The sequence below is a fragment of the Rhagoletis zephyria genome, unplaced genomic scaffold, assembly GCF_001687245.7.
Source record: "Rhagoletis zephyria isolate East Lansing unplaced genomic scaffold, Rhagoletis_zephyria_1.1 Rzeph_scaffold_00988, whole genome shotgun sequence".
In the NCBI taxonomy this organism is placed as follows: domain Eukaryota; kingdom Metazoa; phylum Arthropoda; class Insecta; order Diptera; family Tephritidae; genus Rhagoletis; species Rhagoletis zephyria.
In genome coordinates, this window is record NW_016158072.1 from 59,636 (window position 1) to 65,897 (window position 6,262).

The following is a 6,262-nucleotide window of genomic DNA, read 5'->3' on the forward strand; positions in this document are numbered from 1 at the left end:
TAGTTACTAAAATATCGCAGTTTTCGTATTTCTGGAAATAACCGTTATATGGGAAGTGGGCGTGGTTACAGTCCGATTTCGCCCATTTTCAATACCAACCTACCTTGGATAAAAGGAAACATACACACCAAATTTCGTTGAGATATCTAAATTTTTGCTCGAGTTATCGTGTACACGGACGGACGGACAGACGGACGGACGGACAGACGGACAGACGGACGGACAGACAGACATGGCTTAATCGCCTTCTCTATTCATTCTGAGCATTTATGTATACATTTGTTTATATCTATCTCGATTCGTTTTGGCTGTTACAAACAACCGTTATGTGAACAAAATTAATAAGCCGTGTGCACAAGTGCGCTTGGGTATAAAAATATTTGGAATCTATGAACGTTAAAATTAAAAAAAGAAAATCGAAACCAGCCACTACAGAAAACAGGAAAAAGTAATTAAATCTAGGTTGCGGTTACTTTCCCAAAAATATTTTGCCACATCTTCGACTTATAAATGTGTTATAGAACTTAACGAACACGCGAATGCGTTCTCGAAAAAATAAAAGTTGGGGGCCGCCCCGCGGCCCCAGGTTTCCTTAAGGATAGAAATGAAGAACAAGATTAGCAGTACAAGTGTATATTTACCATTGAGCTCCCAAATAATGACGAATACAAAATATTACTTAAAGCTATCGCTAAGTATCTAAATGGCCCGAATTAATTGATTAGTTGCTGACGCTGCGCTTCCCACGATTTGCATTTTGGTTGCATAAAATCGATTGGTATCGCTTACGTTGCAGGTCAATTACCTGCAGTGGCTATGCGCGTGTTTGGCGAAGTGCGTCGTCAGCACATTCGCATTAGTAAGTGTGTTGGCCCCCTTGTTAACTAGCATGTTCAGCCCATCACTTGTAACGTTTACCAAAGCGGGTGGAAAAGCCTGCACTGTGCGTGCTGATTTGCTGGTGAACGTTTGATTTCCCACCATGACCGTTTCATTATTTAGTAAAATAACGTATGTTCCGTTGAGGACCGCGAAGTAGTTCCTCCCCTTCAATGGTCCTTGAAAGTTTGTAGTAAATATTGTTGCATCGGCGATCATTTCAACAATTACGTTGTTGTCTGGTTCAAAGTGGCATTTAGCATCCCCGCCCTTCACTAATCTAGCCAGGCATCCGTCTTCAGGAAGTTTCGTTAAAGATTTGGGTGAGCAGATTGTTGTATTGCTAATCGAAGGACAATCCTCGTTCAGTTCGAACGTTTCTTCTTCGTTTACCAGCATCTTCTTGTAATTAAGTTCAACGTGTTGTCCCCTTATGACAGCGGCGCGTGTTGTTAAAAGTCGGTAGCCATCTGGTTTGACTTTTGGTATTGATAGTACGATTAAAAGGATACTACCGTTTGAATACACGGAAGCCGATCCGTATTCTATAGCTTCGATGGTATTTTGATATGGCAGCGAATCTTCTTCTATTAAAAGTCTTTGTACCTCGTCTCGATCAAGTAAGTTTGTGTTTATGATACCAGATTTTGCCATTTGGCACGCCTGCACGATCTCTGATACCTGTTCCTTCAGGATTAGAACTTTGCTCAAGTCCAGAAGCTCCAAATTCTCTTCGCTAATATTTTTGTTTATGGCGTTGATGTGTAGCATCATTTCATTTGCTTTCTCAATCGCCTCACGGGTAACGTTGAAGAGCTTTTCATTGACACGGTACTGGTGGTTATTATTTACTACAACATCGTTCATGCTACGGTGGATGTAACCCCAATCTGCTGCATCTGGAGACCCGGCGATCCCCTTCCATGCAGATCCAATCCAGTCAATGGAACGTCTTTTTCGTGACTTACTTATTTGCAGCTCGTCAAGTCGCAGCTTAGTTTGGTTTAGGTGGAATTGCAGCACAGTACGCACAGCTTCGCTTCTGATATCGTGCTGTGTTGACTCGATCAATTTCTCCAACGCCATATTGAAGTAGTTAAGGTCGACCATATGGACCAAACTGAAGTGTCCGTTCAGAATCCAACCACGCCCACGTTCAATAGTGACCAGCGGGGAGTAGTAATTGTAAATATTAAGGCCGCAAACGCCAGATATTAAAAGTAAGCTGTCTTACCATCATGATTGAGGAAAAAAGCAAAAATGAGAATTTCTTAAATTAGCATTAGTCTGTTTCGACGCTTATTTCTCTCTTTTTATATTTTTTTCAACTTTTCTATTTCTTTCTTTCTAACTTTTATATATTTTTTTTATATTCAGGGACGGAGGAAAAAAAGCATTTTAATAAGTATAAGTAATTAAATGGTTGCATATTATCCTTTTCTTAAATAGTGGCTAGAAGTTGTTGAACTTATTTAGTAAAGGTTAGTGGGCCATATTTTAAAATTATGCTTAATTAGTTGAGAATATAGCTAGGGGTTTTTTTAAACTTATTTATCAAAAGATAATGAGCAATATCTAAAAATTATTCGATAACTAAGAAAAAGAAAAAAATTACATTTAATGAATTTTTTTCTTTTTTTGTTAGCAATATTTTTCAAAATTACCCTACAATTAAATTTTTGTTTTCCGTTGTACATCGGTATATTCTTATATGCTACTACCGTCCCCGATTCTCTAAACCACGTAAATGGAAAATCCACAGGAACCAAGGATGTTAATAGAAAAAACATTTTTGTTACAGATTTTGAGCAGTTTTGTATCTCTATTTCAAGTATGCCGTTACGAGTTACTTCCATAGGGTCCTGCGGCTTTATCAAACCTGCGGTGGAGAAGTTGGTATCAAAAAGGAAAAAAAGAAAAAATTTAGTGTTAATTTTTTCATTTTTTTTTCTTTTGGTCAGCAATATTTGCCTCTTTTTTAAGCGTTATTGTGTGTTGGCCAAGTGATTGTCCTGGCCAGCTTTTGCCTCTTTAAATTATCCTTAGTGTTCGTTTTTTTTTTATTTTTATTTTTTTTTTTGTCGACAATATTTGCTTCTTTTTGTAAGCGTTATTATGTCTTGGCTTTTGCCTCTTGTTGAGTTAGCCGTTAATGCTTTGTGTTTCGTCTGAGCCATAATAGTTTTTATAATTTTGTCTTCCGACATTCGGAAAAATCTTTATTTTGCTTTTTTATGTATTTTGCCTTTCCGTCGCGCGCTTGATTTAATTAGTTTGCTCCTTTTTAATTTTTTTATTTTTTTGACTTGGAAGTAGTTTTATCCTATTATCCTTACCAACAATTTCCTTTTTGTAAAGTGATTTCTGCTTCGCCTTTATCTGTTTATCGCTAACTTAAGCCTCATCTCCTGGCCTAAACTTCTTAGGTCTTTTCCGTTTCTTATTCAACCGGAGATTTCTTAGCTCCTGGTTTCTCTTGATTTGTTCCCTGATTTCTTTGTGAACCCTGTTTTTGAAGTCGGTCAGTCCTTGGTAGTTAATTCTTTCAGTTCTATTGAAAAATATGTCACTGGGCTTCCTTTTCGTTACAGAATGTATTGTTGTGTTGTAACGATCGACTGCAATATACACCAATTCTTTAGGTCTAACGTTATTTTTTTCTGAATGCATCGATAGATCTCAATAATGGTAGAGTGGAATTTTTCAACCTGACCATTTACCTCACTTCTTTGAACTGGAGTCTGATATAGTTCAATCCCCAGACCTCTTACCAAAGGAGTCATGAATCCCCTCTCGTTATCGGTTACTATCATTTTAGGAGTTGTAAAGTAATGGACTAGTTTAGCTAGCTTCGCGCGAATAGTGACGGATGCTTGGTTTTTTATGTGGAAAAGTTTTGCAAATTTGGAAAATTTATCTATGCAGTATAAAAATTTTTCTCCTTGAATTTCGAAGATGTCCACATGCACNTGCACAATCTCGCATGGGTATTTCGGCACCGGAGTGTCTTTTATCGGCGGTACTGGAGGATGCCTATCATATTTGTTTGCGAGGCAGGTTTCACAAATGGTGGTGAATTTTCTTATCCGGCTCGCCATTTTGGGAAAATAGTATTTTTCTAGGATTTGCTCTTTATTTTCCCTCGAGTTCTTATGAGCCCTCCTATGTTCGTACCCCTATTATCCTACAAATTCTATCTTCGTTGGCAACATCTTCGACCACCCTCTGCGTTATCCTGATTTTGTATAAAAGAAAATGTTCCAGATACACTTCTTGCAGAAGCTGTAAATGATTCTCTGGAATTTTTACTCCGTTTATAAGTGATGGGTTTAAACGTTCTTTTAAGGCCTCGGTTAAGTTGGATTTTTCAATGATATCTAAGCTGACATAGTGACAGCTAAGCTGACATAGCTGAAATGTAGGCGATGGGCCGATCTTTTCCTGGTTCTCCTTGAGACAGCACCCCACCAATGGCATAGTTTGAAGTGTCGGTAGTAAGGTTAAATGGTTTTTCGAAATCTGGGAAAGCAAGAATATCTGAGGAAACTAGTAGTTTTTTTAAATTATCGAAAGCTTGAAGGGCTTCACGGTTCAGATTAATGCGTATTCTTCTCGATTGGTTGGCCTTAACTTGCGCGTTTTCCCCCCGCGTGAGATTGGTTAACGGTTTTGCAGCTTTCGCGTAGTCTCGAATGAACTTTCGGTAATACGACGTCATTCCCAAAAAACTTTTCAGTTCTTTTAATGTTTCTGGCCGAAAGGTTCTCTATAGCCTGGACCTTCGAAGGATCCGGTTTCATCCCATCAGACGTGATCACATAAACCAGAAATTCTACCTCTGTTCTCATAAATTTAGTTTTTTCCAGATTCACTCTCAAATTAGCGCCCGCAAGCCTTTCGAATATTATTTCTAAGTTTTTTAAATGCTCATCAGTATTTTTCCCAAAAACAATAATATCATCAATATACACATAGCATATCCTCCCAATATATTCTTTAAGGACATCATCAATCTTGCGTTGGAATATAGCCAGCGCATTTTTCAATCCAAAAGGTAGTCTCAGAAATTCGTATTTTCCATTCATAGTTGAAAACGTGGTTTTGGGTATATCTGAATGCTTCATCGCAATTTGATGAAAGCCTGAGGTAAGATCAATCGTCGTGAAATATTTGGCGTTCCCTAGACTGGCCAGTGTTGTGTTAATATCTGGAATAGGATAAGCGTCTGACACGGTAACCGCATTCAAACGTTTGAAATCTACAACCATTCTATACTGCTTTTCACCGGACGGCTTAGGTTTTTTCGGAACTATCCAAATGGGAGAATTATACGGACTTTTAGATGGCCGTATGATGCCTTCCTCGAGCAATTCGGTAACCTGCTTCGCTACCTCTTCCCTCATGTTGGCGGGATATGGATAACTTTTTGTGTATATGGGCTCATCTGTAGTGGTTTTTATCTCAGCCCGAACTGAGGTTTTGATATTTGTTTTTATATTCAGTGGCCCGAACAAGTGGGAGTACTTTTCAACAAGAGACTTTAAAATAGGAACTACTGCCTTAGGAATTTCAGATGCTTCAGAAAAATTAATGCTTCCAACTGTTTTGCTTCTCAGTGGAATTTTAATGTTCGGCTCGATTGTGAGAATATGGTTTTTCCTGTCTATCACCGCACCGAGTGCCTTTAGCGTATCATCCCCTATAATGCCGTCAAAAGATTGAAGTCCTGGTAATGTGTAAAAAGTTGTCTTGGTGTCGTTCCCTACATTATGGAAACATTTTCCACAAATTTTCCTGTTTATTACTATTAGTCCTGCCACCGTCTGCACTGAGAAAGGTGGATCGACTGGTATTTATTTATTTGCCCCCGTATCTATAAGAAAGTTTAAGGCAGTACTGCTATTGGTCAGGCACGTCTGGTAAGGTATGCTTNCCCGGTCGTCAAAAAATTTACCTGCTGTGAATCGTCCTCTGTACGTTCACAGTAATTTGAAGAATCATGTCCTTCTTCAGGACTAATGGCTTCTATATTATACAATTTTTGTTGTTTTGGGAAGGCACCTTTTGATGATGTAGACCCCCTCTTAAAAGCGTTTGTGCCTGAGGGTCGGTTCATATAGTTGACCTGCCTCGTTTGGGCACTACCGTCAACTTCCATTTTCTCGACGGATTTAGAGGCAGTTGGTATGGCTGGAGCTGATGAACTCGTTCCTTGGTTGACCTGGAGCCGACTGTAAGGGGTCCTCTTATATTTCGTGTTGTGATTCCTGTTCACCCAGTTATAACTCGAGCGTGCACGTGGCGGTAGCGGTGGCCTCTGTGTTGATAAGATATTCGTTGGGACAACGACTCTGTTCATTGAGCCTGTGTGAACTATCGTATT

The 6,262-nt window shown here is 39.0% G+C and overlaps 1 protein-coding gene and 1 long non-coding RNA gene across 2 annotated transcripts in view; one reads left to right on the plus strand and one right to left on the minus strand.

Moving 5' to 3' along the window:
- The window catches only part of LOC108362318 (dihydrolipoyllysine-residue succinyltransferase component of 2-oxoglutarate dehydrogenase complex, mitochondrial), a 123,708-nt gene that overhangs the window by 54,444 nt on the left and 63,002 nt on the right, over positions 1-6,262 (minus strand). The gene's annotated exons all lie outside the window — the stretch shown is intronic.
- Positions 5,840-6,262, plus strand: part of LOC108362319 (uncharacterized) — a 9,674-nt gene continuing 9,251 nt past the window's right edge. Inside the window, exon 1 of the long non-coding RNA XR_001847446.1 lies at positions 5,840-5,852. This is a non-coding gene — a long non-coding RNA (uncharacterized LOC108362319). The remainder of the gene's footprint in view (positions 5,853-6,262) is intronic.